We start from the raw sequence: 25,908 nt of genomic DNA, 5'->3' as shown, positions 1-25,908 counted from the left end.
ACAACCACCAAGTGACCATCAACATACATCAGTTTTTCTTAACCTGTTTCTGTAAGTTGATGATAAAATGAACCTTTAAGTAATAAAAATAATCAAGTATATACAGGGTGTTTCAAAAATGACCGGTATATTTGAAACGGCAATAAAAACTAAACGAGCAGCGATAGAAATACACCGTTTGTTGCAATATGCTTGGGACAACAGTACATTTTCAGGCAGACAAACTTTCGAAATTACAGTAGTTACAATTTTCAACAACAGATGGCGCTGCAGTCTGGGAAACTCTATAGTACGATATTTTCCACATATCCACCATGCGTAGCAATAATATGGCGTAGTCTCTGAATGAAATTACCCGAAACCTTTGACAACGTGTCTGGCGGAATGGCTTCACATGCAGATGAGATGTACTGCTTCAGCTGTTCAATTGTTTCTGGATTCTGGCGGTACACCTGGTCTTTCAAGTGTCCCCACAGAAAGAAGTCACAGGGGTTCATGTCTGGCGAATAGGGAGGCCAATCCACGCCGCCTCCTGTATGTTTCGGATAGCCCAAAGCAATCACACGATCATCGAAATATTCATTCAGGAAATTAAAGACGTCGGCCGTGCGATGTGGCCGGGCACCATCTTGCATAAACCGCGAGGTGTTCGCAGTGTCGTCTAAGGCAGTTTGTACCGCCACAAATTCACGAAGAATGTCCAGATAGCGTGATGCAGTAATCGTTTCGGATCTGAAAAATGGGCCAATGATTCCTTTGGAAGAAATGGCGGCCCAGACCAGTACTTTTTGAGGATGCAGGGACGATGGGACTGCAACATGGGACTTTTCGGTTCCCCATATGCGCCAGTTCTGTTTATTGACGAAGCCGTCCAGGTAAAAATAAGCTTCGTCAGTAAACCAAATGCTGCCCACATGCATATCGCCGTCATCAATCCTGTGCACTATATCATTAGCGAATGTCCCTCGTGCAGCAATGGTAGCGGCGCTGAGGGGTTGCCGCGTTTGAATTTTGTATTGATAGAGGTGTAAACTCTGGCGCATGAGACGATACGTGGACGTTGGCGTCATTTGGACCGCAGCTGCAACACGGCGAACGGAAACCCGAGGCCGCTGTTGGATCACCTGCTACACTAGCTGCGCGTTGCCCTCTGTGGTTGCCGTACGCGGTCGCCCTACCTTTCCAGCACGTTCATCCGTCACGTTCCCAGTCCGTTGAAATTTTTCAAACAGATCCTTTATTGTATCGCTTTTCGGTCCTTTGGTTACATTAAACCTCCGTTGAAAACTTCATCTTGTTGCAACAACACTGTGTTCTAGGCGGTGGAATTCCAACACCAGAAAAATCCTCTGTTCTAAGGAATAAACCATGTTTTCTACAGCACACTTGCACGTTGTGAACAGCACATCTTTCACATCACTTGCAGCGCCATCTGTTGTTGAAAATTGTAACTACTGTAATTTCGAAAGTTTGTCCGCCTGAAAATGTACTGTTGTCCCAAGCATATTGCAACAAACGGTGTATTTCTATTGCTGCTCGTTTAGTTTTTATTGCCGTTTCAAATATACCGGTCATTTTTCAAACACCCTGTAGCTGCACATTAAATAGTGTTCCATGGAACTGAAGTGCCAAATAATTAAAGAAGTAAAACAAAGACCACTGAATAAGACAGGACACAATGTTTCTTGTAACCAGTGTAGTGCATTGTTACTAAATACATTTTCAGAGAAAATTTATATAATGTAGTGTTTGTTAATGTTGTAACGTGCCTACGAAACATTTATGGTTGAAATGTACAGTTCTTTTCTGTAAAAGATGCATGAATTTTAAAAAAAAATGCTAATGTTCTTCTTAATTTTGTTGGTTCCTTTGTTCCCATTACCTATTACCAATATAAACGGTGAGGCTGTTCAGACTGCTTTGTTTTTCTGTACAGCATGGAGCAATTATTTCATAGCTTATCCCAGAAGTCTCATGACTAAATAATATCAGTTACACGAATATTATAATTGTACGGTTAAAAATGTTGTACGTCATGAAAGACACTGTAATTCTACAGAGTTGCAGTTGTACTACCTTTGAGCTGTGTACATTTTTAAGTTACAAGCCAGTATCAGCTTTATGCTGTAAATGTCTTGATAAGCTTTCCAGTGGAACAACCAGAAATCTGTGTGCAATTTAACACCATGTAAGCAGTGTAGGTAATGGTGACAGCTATTTTCATATCCAGGGTGTATTAAAACAAAAAACTACTTACATACACACACTTTTCGAGTGTTTAGGAGAGAAAAAGAAGCTTTTTTTTTTGTGTGACGGCCTCTAAATGTCTTTTTTATAGGGGGAGACGATGTTGGTGTATGAAGCACTGGTTACCAGTTCAGTTGAATGCACTGTCATTATTCACACTTGGTTGTTTTGAGCAAGCATATTCCAGTTGTGCCATAATGTAGACAGGCGATATTTTCAGAAATGCCCCTAATCCAATAGTCACACCATATCTCGAGCATTACTAACATCAAAACTTTAACGGATCCATATCAGGAACATGGTGCACACCAGAGACATGTAATGAAGTGTATTTCTCCTCTGACCATACAAACTCTTTGTAACCGTAGATTTTTTTTTTTACACAATGTATACAAATTTTTAGGAGCAGCTTCATTTCTAATTAACCAGCTTTAAGCCCAAGCAAGTAGCTGTAGAGGAGAGAAGAGTTGGAGCTTGACTGGACTGAAGTAAGTACCTTTGTCCTTGAATCACATTACCTGTCATGACTAGAGAGAGAGATAAACAAAACAAAACAAAGATAGTTCAACTGTTAAATAACCCCCCCTTGCCACCCACACACACTGTTTGAACATAGGTGCTGGGCACTTCCACTAAAGTTCAAAGTATGAGGTGCATCCTGAAAGTAAATACCAAATCATTCTACTGCCACTGCAGCACTTGTGTTGTAGGTTCACACATTTCTCTGGTTCATTGTCTTTCCACAGTCGGCACTGGAGCCGAATTTTGTTGTATTTGTATTTGTTAGTGATCATTCAAAAATTCAAAATGTTTAAGACAACCTCTGAGCCCAGTGACTGTGAAGTGTGCTCTGTCATGTCGAGTTTCAACACACAGAACATTAAGCCAGCTGAAATTCATCAACTTGTAGATATTTATGGTGAGAAAGTGGATGAGACAGTTGAACAAACATTCATGAATAAGCATGTATTGGACAGCCTTCTGTTGTCACTGATGGTATGGGTGAGAAAATGAATTAGGAAATTCATGAAAACAGATGGTTCACAATAAGAATGTATTTCAAAAACTGTTTTGCGTGACTCAGTCATAAATTGCTTAAATTATTGTGTTCCAAAAATGCCTACAAAATTATGTACCTTGGCAGGGTTTTGACATTTCAGCACTGAATACAGTGATGAGGAAGATGAATTCTTTAATAGAACCGTGACTGTTGATGAAACTTGGGTTTTTTCATGACACTCCAAAATAAAAACAACAATCTATGGAGTGAAGGAACTCACAGTATGACAATCCCCCCCCCCCCCCCCCCGCCCCCCAAAAAAAAAAAAAAATATCAGAACGAAGTTGTCAGTGCAAAAAAAATCTAGTGAAATGGATTCTAGGACCTACAAGGCATTCTGCTTGTTGAGTTCCTTCTCCGAGCTGAAATCATGAAAGCAGTATGATACTGCAAAACACCGAGAGAACTCCATCACACTATTCAAAACAAAAGGTGCGAAATTCTCAATTGAATCATTATGTTGCTTCATGACATCACGTTTCATTTCTGCTGGTGGCACTGAAAACCTTACTAACAATTCAGTTGGACCACCTGCCAATCAGTGCTGATCTCACATCTTCCGACTACCACTTTTACTTCATCATCAAGCAGGATGAAGGTGCTTCAACACCAATGATGATGTAGGAAAGTGTGATCAGTATTGGAGGTCTTCACTGGTGATATCTTTCTATGAAGAGGGCATACAAAAGTTGGCTTACTGCTATGACAAATGTCTGAACAATGGTGGCTGTTATGTAGAAAAAGAGTATTTCTTCAAAAAAAAAAAAAAAAAAAGAAATTTTGGTCTCAAGAAATGTTTTCATGAGTCCTTTTCCCCACAATGGTACTTACTTTTCTGGCATGCCTTGTATATTTTGATGGCTTTTGGCTTACCAGTGTGGGTATAAAAGTTGACAGAGAACATCCCACATCCTCTTCTTTACTGCAGTCACATAATGGGGATACACAAAGCCAATATGAATCATCTGTTTTCTAGCAGCAGCCATGTTTGTCCATGAGGTGTGTTAAGAATGTTGGTGAATCTTCTGGATCATACACAAGGTTATTCAGCTGCCCCTGCCATAAAGTTTTATGGAACCTGCAACATCAAGAACCACACCCATGATTTTAATCTTCTCTCCTCCCTACATGCACACCGTTAGTCCTACAAAAACAATGAACAGCACCTTTTTGTATGAAAATTAACTACATTAAATTTTGTACTGGAATAAGTTTTTGTTATTCAAGAAAAGTGCATTTGGGCCTCTAGCAAAAATGCACCCCCCCCCCCCACCCATAAAAAAGGCTACATTAAATTTCCCACAAAAAAGATCGTGTTCATTTTTTATGCAGGACTAGTAATTTGCATGTAGTGGGTGACAGAAAACAAAATCTTGCCCATGAAATTTGTAGGCATTGCAAGTTGCATAAAACCCATGGGTAGGGGTAGATTAATCATCCTGTACAGGTATTTTATGCCAAAAGAACTAATATAAGATTTGTCTGGCTTCATAAACAGTTCAAGAAATATTTTACACCACTTTTCTTTATCAGAAAATCCTTTCTCATTGCTTTCCTGACCGCACACCATTCCTACATACAGCCAACTGTTTTTTTTTTTTTTTTTTTGTTGTTGTGGTCTTCAGTCCAAAGACTGGTTTGATGCAGCTCTCTATGCTAGTCTGTCATATGCAAGCCTACATCAATTTGAACCTGCTTACTGTATTTCCCCCTCACTCAAATCCCACCAATACCAAATTGATGACTGCTTGATGCATCAGGGTATGTCTTATCAACCAGTTCCTTCTTTCACTCAAGTTGTTCTGAATATTTCATTCAGTACTGTCTCCCTAGTAATTTGATCTGCAACTGCACAATTATTCCATAAGCCACCTCTAGGTGCATTGCAGAGGGTATCTAGAACCAGTAGTAGACATCTATCCACTTATTGACCACCTCTGTAACTTAGTGTTCACTGCTGCTGCCTATCATGGGGAGGACGCAGGTTTAGATTCCTGGCACTGCCAGGGATTTTTCCCGGGTGAGACGACTGGAACGGTGTACATTCACCCTTGTGATGCCAACTGAGAAGCTACTCAAGCAAGCAGGGCTCAAGCTTAAGAAAACTGACACGGGCAGGATAGTGGTGTGCTGGACGTCATTGGCAGACGATGACACGGTGGTCGGCCAGTACCAATGGACAGAGTTTACCTTTATGTTTCATCCACATAATCATCGAAATTTCTTTCTAGAAACACATTTCAAAAGGTACTATCCTTTTCTAGCTTGAACTGCTTGTTGTTCACATCTCGTTTCGGAGCAAGGCTACACTTTAGGCAGATACCTCCAGAAAAGACTCCTTAACATATTCCTCTTTTTCAGATATTCTGTCCATCAGACAGTCAAGCCTGTTTTTTACATCCCCTCTGTGTCAGCCATCATCAATAATTTTGTTACCCAAATAACAAAACACTTCTATTATCTTCAGTGTCTCATTTCCTAATCTATGAGGTTTGTCCAGAAAATATGTATAAAAGTTGAATAATAACTTTATTTTACAATTATTCAGGTATTACAATAAGGTCTCCTTCAAAGTACTCACCCTGAGATGTGATACACTTCTGCCAACGCCATTTCCACTGTTGATAACATTGCTGAAAGTCTTCAGTTGTGATGTTGTTCAGTTGCCGTGTCGTTTCCGCCTTGATGGCTTCCACCCCCAAAGCACCATTTTGCATTTCGGCAACATGAAGAAGTCACACGGGGCTAAATCAGGTGAATAAGGCGGGTGGCCTGTCACGGTGATTGAGCTTCGGGCCAAAAACTCGCGGACAACGAGCGACGTGTGAGCGGGCGCATTGTCGGGATGAAGGATCCACCTGCCCCCTTTTGCCAACTCCGGTCAAACTCTTGCCACATGAGCTCTGAGACGTGTCAGAACTTCAACTTAAAAATTTCCGTTCACTCTCTGGCTGGGAGGGACAAATTCCTTGTGAACAATGCTCCTAGAATCAAAGAAAACAATCAACACCGTCTTCACATTGGACCTTGATTTTCGCGACTTTTTTGATCTCAGTTCTCCTGCTAGTTTCCATTCCTTGCTTTGAGATTTGAGCTCCACATCAAACTTCTAAAACCAGGACTCATCTCCAGTGATGACTCGGTTGAGAAAGTCCCCTTGTTCCTCTGCTTCTAGCCAATCCTTTCTGTTCTGGCGTCAAGAGCTTCGGTACAATTTCTGCATTTCAAGTTTTTGTGAACAATTGTTTTGGGGATTGACAGTTCATCAGTGATCATTCTGACTGTCAATCTATGGTCTTTAAGAACACAAGCTGCTTCACACTCCCACCTTCACGCAGAGTGCTCTGACTCGAACTGAGCGTTGATGGGATTGATTACAGCAGTAGTCCCACCTGGTGGTGACTGCAACCTGTAACATAAAGAAATTATTCAACTTTTATACATATTTTCCGGACAAACCTCATATAATGGACAATCAAAAACCTCCCATTCAAGGGTGTTGCCACAGAGTAAAAGCAACGTAGCATGACTACAGAAGCACTGACATGTAAGCAATGTGTGGCATTTGTGCCTTTAGTAAATGTAGAAATTGGAACTACAGCAGTGTTATCACCAAATATGTCCAAACAGGATAACATACTGTTGTTCTTCTCTCAGCTGCTGCAGGACAAACAGTGGTAGACATACATTGAAGAATGTGTATGAAGCAGCACTTCTGTTGAAAACCACCATTGTGCATCACATTGGATAATACACATCCCCATAATGCAGACACCAGCTAAAGTGGAAGACATTCGAGTAGCCACCCTACAGTCCTGATCTCTACCTGTGAGCGTATCATGCCTTTGGTCCCTTAGAAAGGTCTTGAAGGATCAATGACTCCTGTTGCAAGAGGGTGTGCAGCAAGCAGTGACGGACTTCTTGACAAAGCAGGACGCAGTGTTCTACCAAATGGGCACCTTCAACCTGGTGCACTGGTAGGATGATTACCTCAGTTCTCATCATAATTTTGCCCGATTGGCATATGAAGGGTGGCTGAAAAGTTTCTAGCGCCAGATAGTTACTGTAATGTCTCATACAAACACCATCACCTACTTATAGGGTTACCATAAATGTGTACGCAAGTCAAATGTTGCAGCTCCACCTTCATTAGTGTAGCCACTAAGATGCATTGTATACTGTAGTGTAAGCAAAGTGGTGAATATTGGGAGAATCAAGAACTGTGTAGTTGTTGAATACCTTCATTTGAAGGGACTGATGTCCAAGGAAATTGTGGAGGACATGCGGAATACACTTATGGACAGTGTTCCGTCTTGTGCAACAGTGAAAAACTAGGCGTCTCACTTCAAACACAGAAGAATGAGTGACTACAGCTTTGCAGCACATTGAAACCACATTTGGAATCTCCCACGGGCATGCTCGTGACACTGTTGTGGATATGTTGGGAATGCTGAAAGTTTCATCTCGCTGGGTTCACAAAGACTCGAGTTCAGATGAGATACAGGAACACGTGCAGTGTTGTGAAGAAATCATCCGCCAATTTGAAGTGAATGAAGATGGCTTTCTTGCAAGGTATGTCACAATAGACAAAATGTGGATTCACCACTTTGATCCTGAGACAGGGCAAGAGTCACAGCAATGGAAACATCCTTCACCCTCTACACACACACACACACACACACAAAATAAATAAATTCCATGTGCAAAAGTCAGCTGGTACGGTGATGGCATTGGTCTTCTGTGATGCAAAAGGGGTAATTATGGTGGATTACTTGCTAACGGTTGCAACTATCAATGCTTTATACTGTTGCATCCTCCTGTGCCATTTGAGAGAAGAGATAAGGAAAACGAGGTGTGGAAAATTGGCTCACTGAACTCTTTAGCATCAGGACAATGCAATGGTGCACAAAGACCCTCCAACATTGGAAACTCTGCATGACTGGGGATTCGAATTCTTACAGCACCTGCCATATTTTCCAGATCTGACTGTGTCAGACTTTTTCCTTTTCCCAAACCTAAAAAAATACCTCAAAGGATGATGATGCGGTGACTGATGCTTTGTTGGACTTGAAATCAAAGACCTTTTATTTGAATGGTTTGCAGAAGTTATCTGAGCATGCCTTCAAGTGTATTAGTGTACACAGGTATTATATAGACAAATGAACTGATATTATGAAATTTCTGTCATTCTTTATTTATTAGGTTAGAAGCTTTTCGACCCCTCCTTCTACAGCTTTCAAACGGAAACTTTTTGATCATCCCTTGTAATTCCCTCTGCATCTCCTGGTTCATCTTGACTACATTCCATTATCCTTGTCTTATGTTCATCTTAGAACTGCTCTTTAACACACTATCCATTCCATTGTCTGCCTCCTTAGCTGTACCATTCAACTAACTGCCATTTGGCAGACCTGGGTTCGATTGCTGGTACTGCCAGCGATTTTTCCTTGGTGGGGGGGTTACTGGTGCAGAATGCACTCAGACTTGTGAGGCTAGCTGAGGAGCTGCTTGACCGATTAGTGGTGGTTCCACAGTCAAAAAATCCCAGGAGAGAGGTGTGCTGACCAGTTGCCCCATCACATTACCCCACTGGCAGGGGGCAACATGTTGGTTGGTGGAATTTTACCATTCTTAAAACAACCAACGGAAATTCCAGGTAGGAATTTCTACAATGTATGATTTTTATCCCTTCCAAGTCCTTTCCTGCCTCTGATATCATGAGCTATATTTTTTTCTCTCTAAGCATTATTACCTGTGTCTTAGAAGACTCCTAACAACAAGAAATTATTGAAATTATGTAATTAAAGCTGTAACATTTCTTTGTCAGAACTTTAACATTGGGATATGACACTGCAGGATAGAGTTCCAATGACATTTGTTGCATAACCTAGAAAACAGTATCAACAATCATTGACATGATTTGAAGTATTTTGTGGCTCAGCTCACCATCCAAATATATTTAGCACTACAATTCATTGTGGGCTCTAGGTCGAATAGTTTCAGTTAATATCTTGACTGGCAGATGAAAGAACATTGTAGTTTTTGCTAAGCCCAATTCTCCAAATGTAATCAACAATTAACACCACGTTTTTAAAGCTTTGGCAACTGGCTAAAAAGAGTCACTTTTAAATGGACACTGATTTCAAAGTTGCCTAGTTATAAAAACAAATTACAGTTCATGATGTACACTGAGTTCACATTACTCAGTCCAGTAGATAAAACTGCACTTGGTTCCATGTGACATCAAGTCCAAGACTTGGTCCAGCACAACTATTCTCATTCAGTAACCTCACTAAAACTATTGAGACGGTTAACAGAGATAGCACAAGTCAACTCACTGGTGCAAAGCATCAAAGGCACATTTTTACAACATTAACTTCAGGAACTGCTCTGGTGTTTATGAAAAATTATAACAGTTTTTATTTGATAGAGAAGTGCTATGAGGCATTTTCATAACCAAATAATTTCAAAATGTGGAACACATGCCATTTTACAGTTGAAAAAACAAAATGTAATTAATATTCTCAAACATCAACGAAAAAGAAGGAAATTTCAAACAAATTATCACAAACAAAATATCAATCCAAAAGATTTCCATTTTTGAACAGCAGATTTGCAATTATTGAAAAACATAGCTGAAAAATGAATGGAATCAGATACTTCATTAACCAGAATACTTATCGTAATCTACTATTGAACAGAAGTCTCTGTGAGACAGATTCATTAAAATCTTCAACTGTGTTGTCTGTAAACATGCTCTGAAGGATCATTTCAGGCTTATCCACATTGACAGGAAGGTTGGCAGCATGGTAAGTTGCCTGTCAATTTGTCATACGCCACAGTGACATCATTCAAACAGAGAACCACTACTGTGAGACAAACCATCTTCCAGTGGTAGCCTGGAGTCAACAACCTGATTACAGCATAAAAGTTGTGGCTCATAGGCACCCGCAAGAAAATGCAAAAGAGCTGTGCACTGCCCATTTAGAAGGCAGCTGTATTAGTAAAGACCAGTCACCCATTTTTTTCTGAACTGATGTTTTTTAAAAGCCAAGACTAAACACACACAGGCTACAATTCAATATAAAAAAACAGTTTTTTACCATATTGAGACTTTTGCTCACTTTTTAAACTCCTCTTCTTCCTCATCAAGAAAGCAAGAAAACTGGAGACATGTAAATCACTAAACCATCTTCATTATTATTTCCACTTCTAATGTTGCTGCTGGGAAAAGGTTCCTCTCAGCTCACCAAGTGTTCATCATCAGGCTGAAAACTCATCTGAAGCAAAACGGAAAAGTTTGAAGAAGTTGTCATAACAATGAAAAAAATTCCTTCCACTAATCAGATTTCAGCTTAAAAATTTCTTTAACTGCACACATTCTTCAAACATCGAAATCACTTCTACAAATTCTGAAAATGAGCTCTGTTTCACTGTCAGTGAAAATGGTTTGAAAGTCCTGTAGACACTTTCTTCAAAGTCAAATCATTTTTCAACATACTTTATACTGTGCTGCAAGTAAACTGCCATTTTGTTATGGTTTGCCTACTTTGTTTCTCTGTTGTCCTCGGTGTCGACATACTGGCTGAAAACATAGGGGGTGGACATGCAGTACTGTCTGATGTAAATGATGTAACCGACAGATGCACAGTTGCGTTTCACATTTTACAACCATCCCAATAATACACGGTTATATATGGGCAGTGGACAACTTCCCATAAGCCTCATTACTAGTTTCCAGGCAAACATCCACATACTGCTATAATACTTTACTGTTGAACATCTATGACCAATAAAAACATAACCAAATAATTCACCGTTCTTTTGGAATAATCAGGTACGTATGGAACAGACACTGTCATTGCTTTAACACGTGGCCTATTCGTGTACCACTTACATCGCTGTTAAGGTGATGCATCGTGGTTCTTCTAACCGACACAGCTTCCTCGTCTGAAACTTGGCCACGGACTGACTGTCTCATATATCACCACAATAATAGGTACCGAAACTACACGTTGTTCAAAGCTAAATGTACAGAAATTGTGATTAAATTAAATTTTAATCAGTTAACTGAATACATTTAAAAATGCTGTCATTTTAACAGTTTCTTCTACTACAAGAGTTAGGCTGAAGTATTTGTTTTAATCATGAAATTCGCATATACAGTTATGCAAGCAATACTTTTTCAAATATGTTAATTAATTCTAAACTAAGGGCTGGCTTTGCTAACATGTTTCCAACTAGAGCCAAATAGATACTTCACGAATACTAGCATTTCATATTCCAAATGTTTGCAATTATTACAAGATTTATATTTGTTTATAAGTCAACAATAGAATTCAAGTTACATAAAAATGACAGATTTTGCCCTATAATAAGAGATACTAACTAGGAATACTCAATATAAATTAGAAAATCAATTACATACACAAAATTCGACCTGGTGTTAAATTCTTTAAAACTGAGGGCCAACCTTTGTCTTTTATGAAAATGCAGATTATATTCACATATGGTAATAGTAATTAGTTGAAAATGAAAAAACAAATTTTAAGGAGGCATATGGCAAAACAAGGGGGAAGTAAAAATTATCCCAGCTTCCTTCGTCACAACTTCTCTTTTGAATGTTTTGATAAGATCATCATTTATTGGCATCAAGACGACTAAGGCTGCCACAGGGGAAGGAAACTGCACAACCCTATTCAATTTTTCCAGCAGAGAATTACAAAGCACTGTCACGATTGACCTCTGATGCGCTACTCGAAAACAATGGCTATTGAGTCAGGTATGGCAACTTAGGGCTCTTAATAAAAGCAGAAGTTTAAAGGCAGTAACTCTTACTGTTGTGACAGTGCCACGAGATTTAAAAGTGCCGCTACGTCAGTATGCGAACACGGCAATAGAGGCACTCCGCAGCGCGGGAGCGCCACCTAGCTATGAACGGCGCCGGCCGCATGTCACGGCACAGCAGTTGAGTGACAGATACGGAGTTGGTAGTATGAAACTCACTATTGTTTCTATGTTTGTATATCCACGCAAATTATTAGTGAATTAAAGGTTATAACACTTACAAGACTGCTCCTCATAGAAATCAGTAATGAACAAATTGATGTGAAGACCACAACATTATATATAATGTTGTCCATTTTTATGTAACCAGGATTTTTATCTACCCCAACAAAGTACAGGTGGGAGTTGGGTTTCCAACCAGATATTTGGGATGGGATATCAGGCAACTATGGTCAAGACAGAATCCAAGTCTCCACACTCTCAATATGGCCTCCATTACATATGACACTAACACCCCTCCCCCAAAGCACTGGTCTGTGGAGATGGGTACCGGAAAACACAGAATGGGTGCTTAATCAGCAGGGTAGGATTCCATTCACCGATGCATCCAGGAGTAACCTGACATCTGATGATTGTCAAAGAAAGGTGTGGAAGCAGCAAGAAACTATGAGACTTGAAAAAGAAAGTTACCCATTACTATGACAGACTGAGTAACTTTTACTGTATGCTGCAATACAATTCAAAGTTATGCAGATACTACTTTTCACTACAGTCACCAAGATCTCTAAACAACAATTGTAACATCCCACCAATTGTTCAGTTTCTTGACAATATAAATCTGCCCCTCAGTCATGGAACAATTTGAGGACTGCTGTGTGAATTTCCTCTTTGATGGAAAATCTATTTCCTGCCAGATATCCACCCAGCTTGCTGGAAAGACTGAATGGTCTTTATCAAATTGTTGGCACTGTTTCACTACGGCTGGATGCTACATTGCATTGCACCTCATTTGGGCCATACACTGCCAGAATTTCATGGCGAATTTGTGTGCAATTTAGATGTTTTGCCAACAAGAACCATACTGTTCCTTGTACTTCAACTTTGGAGTGCCATTTCACTCCCACAATGCGATGAACCTGTTGTCCGTACTGCAGCAGAATTGTCTCTGCAGGAAATCGGGAACATGCACACTCTTCCGACAGTGTGCCGTGCCTGTTGCACAATGGTCTCAACATGAGACGATGTGTAACTTAATTTCAGAAGTCCCTATACCTCAAGTACATCTCTTGAATGAATCAATAACCATCCAAGACCATTTCTTCAGCAATTCTTTTGGATCAGTGCTCATTGTGTAGAAGCAGAAGAAGATACACAAATGAATGCGAGTCAGGAGGCAATGGTTCAAATCTGTGTCCAACCTTTGCTCAAGTTAAAGAAATTATGCCTTCCCTCTGCAACAGAAAATTCTCTGGAATTAAGCAATGCTAACCTGCATTTTGTTCTGTAAGTAGTGCAACATTCTTTAATAATTCTCCTGATACTGTATTAGTATCACATTTTTACTGTTACATGATGTTTTCTGATCTCACTTGGTGATGGGGTGGTAGGGTCAACCAATATCCCTCTGGAAATTTATACAGTGAGATAATCACAAGCCTATTTGGTCCCAGGTAGGGAGATTGGGGCCCACCCAAACAGAACCCTGCTTGCCTCAGTACAGCATATTCCATAGCAGTTACTCAGTAATGATTGTTTCACTTGAATAGCCAATCCCCTCAACCCTTATTGACAAATGGTTCATCTTCAAAATTACGCTCCTGGAAATTGAAATAAGAACACCGTGAATTCATTGTCCCAGGAAGGGGAAACTTTATTGACACATTCCTGGGGTCAGATACATCATCTACATTTATACTCCGCAAGCCACCCAACGGTGTGTGGCGGAGGGCACTTTACGTGCCACTGTCATTACCTCCCTTTCCTGTTCCAGTAGCGTATGGTTCGCGGGAAGAACGACTGTCTGAAAGCCTCTGTGCGCGCTCTAATCTCTCTAATTTTACATTCGTGATCTCCTCGGGAGGTATAAGTAGGGGGAAGCAATATATTCGATACCTCATCCAGAAACGCACCCTCTCGAAACCTGGCGAGCAAGCTACACCGCGATGCAGAGCGCCTCTCTTGCAGAGTCTGCCACTTGAGTTTGTTAAACATCTCCGTAACGCTATCACGGTTACCAAATAACCCTGTGACGAAACGCGCCGCTCTTCTTTGAATCTTCTCTATCTCCTCCGTCAACCCGATCTGGTACGGATCCCACACTGATGAGCAATACTCAAGTAAAGGTCGAACGAGTGTTTTGTAAGCCACCTCCTTTGTTGATGGACTACATTTTCTAAGGACTCTCAACCTGGTACCCGCCTTACCAACAATTAATTTTATATGATCATTCCACTTCAAATCGTTCCGCACGCATACTCCCAGATATTTTACAGAAGTAACTGCTACCAGTGTTTGTTCCGCTATCATATAATCATACAGTAAAGGATCCTTCTTTCTATGTATTCGCAATACATTACATTAAGGGTCAGTTGCCACTCCCTGCACCAAGTGCCTATCCGCTGCAGATCTTCCTGCATTTCGCTACAATTTTCTAATGCTGCAACTTCTCTGTATACTACAGCATCATCCGCGAAAAGCCGCATGGATCTTCCGACACTATGTACTAGGTCATTTATATATATTGTGAAAAGCAATGGCCCCATAACACTCCCCTGTGGCACACCAGAGGTTACTTTAACGTCTGTAGACGCCTCTCCGTTGATAACAACATGCTGTGTTCTGTTTGCTAAAAACTCTTCAATCCAGCCACACAGCTGGTCTGATATTCCGTAGGCTCTTACTTTGTTTATCAGGCGACAGTGCGGAACTGTATCGAACGCCTTCCGGAAGTCAAGAAAAATAGCATCTACCTGGGAGCCTGTATCTAATATTTTCTGGGTCTCATGAACAAATAAAGCGAGTTGGGTCTCACATGATCGCTGTTTCCGGAATCCATGTTGATTCCTACATAGTAGATTCTGAGTTTCCAAAAACGACATGATATTCGAGCAAAAAACATGTTCTAAAATTCTACAACAGATCAACGTCAGAGATATAGGTCTATAGTTTTGCGCATCTGCTCGACGACCCTTCTTGAAGACTGGGACTACCTGTGCTCTTTTCCAATCATTTGGAACCTTCCGTTCCTCTAGAGACTTGCGGTACATGGCTGTTAGAAGGGGGGCAAGTTCTTTCGCGTACTCTGTGTAGAATCGAATTGGTATCCCGTCAGGTCCAGTGGACTTTCCTCTGTTGAGTGATTCCAGTTGCTTTTCTATTCCTTGGACACTTATTTCGATGTCAGCCATTTTTTCGTTTGTGCGAGGATTTAGAGAAGGAACTGCAGTGCGGTCTTCCTCTGTGAAACAGCTTTGGAAAAAGGTGTTTAGTATTTCAGCTTTACGCTTGTCATCCTCTGTTTCAATGCCATCATCACCCCGGAGTGTCTGGATATGCTGTTTCGAGCCACTTACTGATTTAACGTAAGACCAGAACTTCCTAGGATTTTCTGTCAAGTCGGTACATAGAATTTTACTTTCGAATTCACTGAACGCTTCACGCATAGCCCTCCTTACGCTAACTTTCACATCGTTTAGCTTCTGTTTGTCTGACAGGTTTTGGCTGCGTTTAAACTTGCAGTGAAGCTCTCTTTGTTTTCGCAGTAGTTTCCTAACTTTGTTGTTGTACCACGGTGGGTTTTTCCCGTCCCTCACATTTTTACTCGGCACGTACCTGTCTAAAACGCATTTTACTATTGCCTTGAAATTTTTCCATAAACACTCAACATTGTCAGTGTCGGAACAGAAATTTTCGTTTTGATCTGTTAGGTAGTCTGAAATCTGCCTTCTATTACTCTTGCTAAACAGATAAACCTTCCTCCCTTTTTTTATATTCCTATTAACTTCCATATTCAGGGATGCTGCAACGGCCTTATGATCACTGATTCCCTGTTCTGCACTTACAGAGTCGAAAAGTTCGGGTCTGTTTGTTACCAGTAGGTCCAAGATGTTATCTCCACGAGTCGGTTCTCTGTTTAATTGCTCGAGGTAATTTTCCGATAGTGCACTCAGTATAATGTCACTCGATGCTCTGTCCCTACCACCCGTCCTAAACATCTGAGTGTCCCAGTCTATATCTGGTAAATTGAAATCTCCACCTAAGACTATAACATGCTGAGAAAATTTATGTGAAATGTATTCCAAATTTTCTCTCAGTTGTTCTGCCACTAATGCTGCTGAGTCGGGGGGTCGGTAAAAGGAGCCAATTATTAACCTAGCTCGGTTGTTGAGTGTAACCTCCACCCATAATAATTCACAGGAACTATCCACTTCTACTTCACTACAGGATAAACTACTACTAACAGCGACGAACACTCCATCACCGGTTGCATGCAATCTATCCTTTCTAAACACCGTCTGTACCTTTGTAAAAATTTCGGCAGAATTTATCTCTGGCTTGAGCCAGCTTTCTGTACCTATAACGATTTCAGCTTCAGTGCTTTCTATCAGCGCTTGAAGTTCCGGTACTTTACCAACACAGCTTCGACAGTTTACAATTACAATACCGATTGCTGCTTGGTCCCCGCATGTTCTGACTTTGCCCCGCACCCGTTGAGGCTGTTGCCCTTTCTGAACTTGCCCGAGGCCATCTAACCTAAAAAACCGCCCAGCCCACGCCACACAACCCCTGCTACCCGTGTAGCCGCTTGTTGCGTGTAGTGGACTCCTGACCTATCCAGCGGAACCCGAAACCCCACCACCCTATGGCGCAAGTCGAGGAATCTGCAGCCCACAAGGTCGCAGAACCGTCTCAGCCTCTGATTCAGACCCTCCACTCGGCTCTGTACCAAAGGTCCGCAGTCAGTCCTGTCGACGATGCTGCAGATGGTGAGCTCTGCTTTCATCCCGCTAGCGAGACTGGCAGTCTTCACCAAATCAGATAGCCGCCGGAAGCCAGAGAGGATTTCCTCCGATCCATAGCGACACACATCATTGGTGCCGACATGAGCTACCACCTGCAGATGGGTGCACCCTGTACCCTTCATGGCATCCGGAAGGACCCTTTCCACATCTGGAATGACTCCCCCCGGTATGCACACGGAGTGCACTTTGGTCTTCTTCCCCTCCCTTGCTGCCATATCCCTAAGGGGCCCCATTACGCGCCTGACGTTGGAGCTCCCAACTACCAGTAAGCCCACCCTCTGCGACCGCCCGGATCTTGCAGACTGAGGGGCAACCTCTGGAACAGGACAGGCAGCCATGTCAGGCCTGAGACAGAGCCTGAAACCGGTTCGTCAGACAAACTGGAGAGGCCTTCCGTTCAGCCCTCCGGAATGTCTTTCGCCCCCTGCCACACCTTGAGACGACCTCCCACTCTACCACAGGTGAGGGATCAGCCTCAATGCGGGCAGTATCCCGGGCAACCACAGTTGTAGCCCGATCAGGGGATGCGTGGGACGAGCTGGCCGTCCCCGACAAACCCCCATCCGGACCCCCACAGTGATGCCCATTGGCAACAGCCTCAAGCTGTGTGACCGAAGCCAACACTGCCTGAAGCTGGGAGCGAAGGGATGCCAATTCAGCCTGCATCCGAACACAGTAGTTGCAGTCCCTATCCATGCTAAAAACTGTTGTGCAAAGAACGTCTGAACTAATCTACAGAGAGCGCAAACAAATCGACACAAAATTTAAACGGTTATTAAAATACGAGATTGCCTAGTAAATGCAGTAATGCTGCCACTTGTGCACTGCTGACACTGCTCGGCGACGGAAGGAGACTACGCGAATTTACACTATTCAGGTACTAAAACGCGATGCTACAACTCTCAAATACTATAATACGCCCGAAATTTATGAATTAAACAATGCAAGTACCAAAAACACGCAAAGAAATTAAGAATTAAATGGTCACACTGACAGAACCACAGGCACATAGACACAGGCAACAGAGCATGCACAATGTCGGCACTAGTACAGTGTATATCCACCTTTCGCAGCAATGCAGGCTGCTATTCTCCCATGGAGACGATCGTAGAGATGCTGGATGTAGTCCTGTGGAACGGCTTGCCATGCCATTTCCACCTGGCGCCTCAGTTGGACCAGCGTTCGTGCTGGACGTGCAGACCGCGTGAGATGACGCTTCATCCAGTCCCAAACATGCTCAATGGGGAACAGATCCGGAGATCTTGCTGGCCAGGGTAGTTGACTTACACCTTCTAGAGCACGTTGGGTGGCACGGGATACATGCGGACGTGCATTGTCCTGTTGGAACAGCAAGTTCCCTTGCCGGTCTAGGAATGGTAGAACGATGGGTTCGATGACGGTTTGGATGTACCGTGCACTATTCAGTGTCCCCTCGACGATCACCAATGGTGTACGGCCAGTGTAGGAGATCGCTCCCCACACCATGATGCCGGGTGTTGGCCCTCTGTGCCTCGGTCGTATGCAGTCCTGATTGTGGCGCTCACCTGCACGGCGCCAAACACGCATACGACCATCATTGGCACCAAGGCAGAAGCGACTCTCATCGCTGAAGACGACACGTCTCCATTCGTCCCTCCATTCACGCCTGTCGCAACACCACTGGAGGCGGGCTGCACGATGTTGGGGCGTGAGTGGAAGACGGCCTAACGGTGTGCGGGACCGTAGCCCAGCTTCATGGAGACGGTTGTGAATGGTCCTCACCGATACCCCAGGAGCAACAGTGTCCCTAATTTGCTGGGAAGTGGCGGTGCGGTCCCCTACGGCACTGTGTAGGATCCTACGGTCTTGGCGTGCATCCGTGCGTCGCTGCGGTCCGGTCCCAGGTCGACGGGCACGTGCACCTTCCGCCGACCACTGGCGACAACATCGATGTACTGTGTAGACCTCACGCCCCACGTATTGAGCAATTTGGCGGTACGTCCACCCGGCCTCCCGCATGCCCACTATACGCCCTCGCTCAAAGTCCGTCAACTGCACATACGGTTCACGTCCACACTGTCGGGGCATGCTACCAGTGTTAAAGACTGCGATGGAGCTCCGTATGCCACGGCAAACTGGCTGACACTGACGGCGGCGGTGCACAAATGCTGCGCAGCTAGCGCCATTCGACGGCCAACACCGCGGTTCCTGGTGTGTCCGCTGTGCCGTGCGTGTGATCATTGCTTGTACAGCCCTCTCGCAGTGTCCGGAGCAAGTATGGTGGGTCTGACACACCGGTGTCAATGTGTTCTTTTTTCCATTTCCAGGAGTGTATTTTTCTCCTACAATTTTCACAGTTCAGCCAATAAATTAAAAATCCCATCCGCTGTGACGTACAATGTTCCATTACTGTGTCATTGTATGGTAGGCAAAAGCACGTCCAGAGCTTCGAGTAGCAATGAACTGTTCCCGAGCTCATGAAATCCATGTTTGACAAATGTGCACCCAGTCAATGAGACTGATCTCATCAAGATGTTCAGCATTTGTCATGACCCATAAATCAAAAGTGGCATAAAGAATAATGAGGGTGTAGCAAGCACCCTGCCCCCCACCAAGTGTTTTCTGGAAGTTGAGAGCTATTATTATCTGTTTTTCTGGGGTTCTCATTGCACAACATTAGTTCATGCTGACTATTTACTGAACTTTGTTGCTTTTTGTTTCAGTCTCAATCTTCAACAAAATTTTATACGTGTGACCCAGCCACATATGAGGAGCTTATATGCAAACATGTCTGGAATTTAAAATAAATGAGACACAGGATAAGCAGAACCTAAATAATCATACAATTTAAGTGAAATCAAACATTTGCCAAAATACAAACCTATGAAAATACATGTGTGTCCACATACACATTTTGTGTGAAGGATAACTAATCCATTAGATCCAGTTGAGTGATTTCCATTCCAGCCACACTGTTGTTCTCATGCAGAGCAACAGTTCGTGCTTCTGTGCTCCCTCATAATATGTTGCATAGTACTAATAATTATTATTACAAGGAGACAGTTACTTATCCACTGACTGCATTTTTGATAGAAGAGGAAAACTTCTAAGAAAGAGGACAACAATTGCAACAAAAGAGGAATACAATAAGATCTACAGTCAGTGACTGAGCCAAGAAACCTTGCTGACAGATGTGAAAGCCCTATCTAAGGGCCTACAAGATCTACATTACATATGTGAAATAAAATGCATTTCCGTACACACATACAAAGCTATGGTAAACACTCGTACTGATGTTAAGGCAACTGCGTTCTAGATGTAAAAGAGCAGATGAACCATTCCAAAACCCTTTCCTAGGACAAAAGCCACAGTTCTTTTCAGCCATCCAGTCTAAGATAACAGGAAAAAAGATGTTGATGGTTTACAGTAAACTATTTTTTATAGAAGACTGGAGAAATCACTAGGAGTTAAGTTGGAACCCAACCATCACTGATGATATTTCCATGTTGCTTGTGGTTGTTAAGAAAATTATTCTGGTTTGCATGTTTAAATGTAACACTTATGTCAAAGAATATTTCTAAGGATAGTTAATGCCACAGTTACATCATTTTATTCTGGTATGGTGATCTGAAACATTTTAAATACTTGTGAAGTAACAATGATACCTGAAATTTGAATAAAACAGTGAAAACTAATATCAGGGCTACAGTGGCCAATTTACAATTTTTTTCAATGATATCACATACTACACTATAAAAATATGTGAAATGATATGGTATAACAAGCATTATACAGTAAGAGGTAAGTTATTTTGAAAGGAAGAAGAAGATTTTTGCTTTTGAAAATCACTCATGGTTCATGTAATGAGAACATCTCCATATTTAAATGTGCTTTTTAAAGGAATATTTTCATTTTAGATTTGATTTGCAGATATGAACTGCCTTTTGGCCTAAAAGTAAAAGGCATTCACATTGCTATTTTCATTCTTATGTATGCCCAAAATAAGTTTCATGTTGACTGTGAAAAATTGCATTTAGTAGATATGTTCATTTTTGGATGTCACCTTCTCATTATTTGCTTGGGCCTCTGTCCCACTTCAACACGGGGTCGACCCTGTTACTAGGGAGTTGGCAATGTTAGTGTCAGAGTGTTGCCAGATGCCCTTCCTGTCGCTATCACGTACCCTAGCTGTCTGCGTCTGGTGTAAGCCACGAAATACTGCAAATGTTTTTCAAATGACTGCAAGTTGTGTAACTGACGTGGTACATTCAGACCAGCCCAGTATTTACCCTGTGGGATGTGGAAAACTGCCTAAAAACCACATCCAGGCTTGCCGGCACACTGACCCTCATTGTTAACCTGCTGGGCTGACTCAGTCTGAGGCTGGCATGCCTGCCCAAGTCCGGGAAGCTGTGCATCAGTGCTCGTGGCTTACCTGTTGGTTCCTTATCAGAAATTTATCTGTGGAATAGCTCTTGTCAACTTTCATTATCAGCCAGCACCTTGTTAATTAAAGGGCGGTGGTCAAATATTTTTATGGCTGCATGCTATGCTACCACAAGATTAAGTCCCACTGTTTTTCTCCCTAGTATTGTATTTATGAATGCTAGTATTATTTTCAAATGGTGCTGATCCTTCACAACAAACTTTGTAAGAGTGTATGTGTTGTGAGGCTACCTAATTTCTTCATCTATGTGAAGTTTGAGGATAGGCACTGTGTGTGTGTGTGCGTGTCTGTGTAGGGGGTGGGGTGGGCGGCACAGGCCCATACTCTTCATATGACATCAATGAAAGAAGGAAGTTAAATTTTCTAATGCTGTCATTGCCACTTATGGCAATCACATTTAGAGCAAATGTTGCTGCACTCAGTTGTTTGAAAAGTTCCTGAATATGCGATTTATAATTCAGGTTCTCATCACTATGTACCCCCAGGTATTTTTAACAATCAGTTTTCATATATTTCTTTTCCATCATGCTTCATTATTAGTGATGGTTTGTCTTTCCTTGTACAAAACCGAATAAGATGCCTTTTCTTTGTAAATGAAGTGCTAGACCATTTATTGAGAACCAATGAATGACACTTTTGAGTGTTTCATTTATTGCTCCAGTTGGTTGAGACTTGTAAAGGTCCCTGGAACCAGAAAGTTTCTTTTCTTTTTGGTGATAATTCGTATCAATGTTATTTTTAGTTTCAAGTGATGACTGAAAGAACAAACTAATAGTTTTATCTCCCTTAATAATACACTTTTTGGCGACAGAGAGAATGCAGGCAAATGACTTCAGAGTGAGTCATCATCATTAAATTCATCAGTCATCTAATCAAAGTTAGTTAGTAAGTAGGATACATGTTCTATGGATCATTTTGTATGATAGTTCATAATGATATGGAATGAGTCATTTTACATTCATTTGCAAATTAATTTATGCATATGGTTACATTATGAACATTTCTAATTTTGAGAATATCATGATTTTTTCCGTGTATCAAAAAATACAAGGTGTACATAAAGTCCCGGAACACTTTCAATTATGTATTGTACAAGAACCAAACAGTGTACAGCTATCATACATATGTCATTTTGAAGAGACCCTGAAAGTTATTTTTTTTTTTTTTGTGTATACCACCACAGTGTAGTTTCGTAACTTGCGGATAGTTAGCAAAAGTCACAAACATGGTGAGTTCAGGTGTGGAGCGAGCTTTCTGTGTGTTGGCATTCGACAAAAACTAGCATGCTACAGCTGTTCAATGGATGTTTAGAATCAAGTGTGGTAAGAAACCACCAACGTGGAAGGCCGTTTACCACTGGCACAACAAATTTGTTACGACGGGTTGCTTGTGCCCGGCAAAGAGAAGCAGACGTCCCAGTGTGAGTGAAGTGAATGAGGAGTGCATACGAGAGACATTCATAAGGAGTCCAAGAAAATCTGTGCGTCATGCATCCCGTGATCTCAAAATGGCTCCAATGACATTGTGGAAAGTCCTGCTACAGAAGCTGTCAATGAAATCATTCAAATTGGAGCTAGTGCAGGAGCTCAATGATGATGACAAAGACAAGTGCTTTGAGTTTTGTTCAGAGTTGCAAAAACTGAATGAGGATGGTAATGGCTTTGATTACGTAATATTTAACAGGGAAGCCACTTTTCACACTAATGGGAAAGTGAACAGGCATAATTGTCATATCTGGGGTACAAAGCATCCACACGAATGCATTGAATTTGAGCATGATTCCCCAAAAGTAAATGTTTTTTGTGCCTTGTCACGCCAAAAACAGTACAGGCAATTCATCTTCACCGAGCGCAATGTTACTGGATATTCCTACTTTCATGTGTTGCAGCAATGGCTGATACCTCAAATGCAATTCGACTCTTCGTTCATCTTTCAGCAGGATGAAGCTCCATCCCATTTTCATCGTGAAGTTTGTGGGTATCTGAACACAGAGATGCTGCATCAATGGATCGGCCTTGCTACAGAAGAGGACAGGTGTTTCACTAAATGGCCTCCCCAATCACCACATCTCACTCCATGTGACTTTTTTTCTGTGGGGACACATTACAGATCTGGTGTATGTACTGCCTCTACCACATGATGTAGCAGAGCCCCGTTTGTTTGAAAGTTTTTTTTACAGAGTTTCTCTTCAAAATGCAGTATGTATGATATCTGTACAATGTTTAGTTCTTGTGCAATAATTACTTGAAAGTGTTCCTGGACTTTATGTACACCCTGTATAAATGTGTGATGGGAGTGGCAGGCTTGTTAACATGGTGCTGAAACGTACAATGGTAACTAACAAAAAGCTCTGTTTGATGTGTTGCAGACACTACTGGCAATAACAACTCACACATTTACGTATTTAAATATTATTTTAATGTTATCATAAGATAAGGGATAGTATTCATTATACTATTGTTAAAAACAGCATTGTTTATTAAACATGTTATCTTCTATATGAACAGTAAAAATAATATACATTTCATTTAGATTTATTGCCAACTTGTTTCAGCTATTGCCACAAGACATACAGTCACTTCAACTTAAAAATATAAGAAAAAGGAGACATAAACATTTTTTTTCCAAGGAAGTTTCTTGATCCTAAATGACCACAGCATTACATGTAAATGTTTAGCAGCCAATACCATTTTTCACAGCACCTATCATTTCTTGTCACTGTACCGAAGATGTAGTCTGGAATGTCTGAACAACCATTATCATTAGTTACCCTTATAATTGAGTCAATATGTATAATTTTTTTCTTTAAAACACATTTGGCAAAATAAAATGAATTACTTCTGTAGCAACAGTCCTTCTCACACAGGCAAGGAAAGCCACAAACATTTCATCCTGGTTACTGTAAATGCACTCCCAGAACTAGCAAATGAAGCAAACACACAAGCAACCTCTACTTTGTGTAGTACTCTATTTCACCCATAGCAGTTCAATATACTAGACTGCAGACAAAATGTTCACCACATCTTGAACTTTTTCTGTAAATGGTTTGTGTTTCTGACCCTGCACAATTTGTCAGATACTCCAAGCAGTACACACTGTTTAGTATTAATCAATTCCCAGGGTAGCTTGCTTGGTATCATTTCAGTTCAGATACTAATCCCATGTTCCCTGTGACCTTAACTGTCTTGGGGTGATTTCCATGCTTCGATGTAGCAAGCTGTACAATGATAACTGTAACTGAATGCAGAAAATTAAGAATTGGAAATATAACAATAACAGACACAGTGTAATCCAATGAGCAATTGTACGTTCACTCACTCACTCATTTATATTTCAGCTTTGTATTCAATTGGAGGCTTTTCCCCCCATCATTTGCACTGAATAACCATGTCTCTGAGCTGGCAATTATAATACCAACACTTTTAGGGATACCAGTTGTGACATTTCACACCTTCCAAAAGCACATGAAAATATTCTGAATTCAAATTTTGAAGATGGAACATTTTGGCACTACATAGGTACTGTAATACGCAGATGGAACACGATTCAGCAGCAGAAACTTATTACAAAATTAGATACTGTTATAAAGAGGAGATCCCTGATTTTGTTTATATTTTGCTGTAGTAACTCAATATGATCCCTGTGTTTAGACACATCTCTACCAATTCAGTTACAGTTATCTTGACAAAGAGAACACTTAAAATAGCAGAATATCTGTGCTAGTAGTAAATGGCGTACATTCTAATCTTTCACATCAGATGAAACAGATCTCTTACAGAGGTTGAATTGCAATCACACAATTCCATTTCTGAGATTTAGAGGCAGTTTATGTTGGGATCACTATAAAACCACTTACACGCTACTTTGGCCCTCGAGATGTGACAACACTCATTCCGATGACTCAGACAGCTTGCTGTCAGACGCGTTTTGATCTTTTTGGGTGTCCAAGAGCTTTGGTCATCATGTGGTAGTTTGGTTTCAATGAGCTTGCTGCTGTCTTGGGGTCCACATGATCATACTCATTGTCTGCGAATTTTAGATGCACAAGTGAAAAAAAGTTTTCATTCACAGCTATTGATTTGTGTTAAAAAACAGGGATTTAATTTTGAATATTCTATCATAAACCTGTTCTGATAGTAAAACAAGTAGAAACATGCAAAACCTAAGCTCATCTGTTATGTATTCAAATCATTGTTCACCCAGAGAGGTGCTGGTGAGTGTCCACAACACTGATGGACTTTACCTAAGAGGGTTCCATTTAAACAGGTCTCATTTCTCCTCCTGCCTTTGTAGCAGTGAGTCTATAGTACACTGTGTGCATCTAGCAGTAAGTTTGTATACTTGATCAAGTTCATGCTGTATTGCCT

The sequence above is a fragment of the Schistocerca cancellata genome, chromosome 12 (assembly GCF_023864275.1).
Source record: "Schistocerca cancellata isolate TAMUIC-IGC-003103 chromosome 12, iqSchCanc2.1, whole genome shotgun sequence".
Taxonomy (NCBI): domain Eukaryota; kingdom Metazoa; phylum Arthropoda; class Insecta; order Orthoptera; family Acrididae; genus Schistocerca; species Schistocerca cancellata.
Note: the sequence above shows the minus strand (reverse complement) of the source record.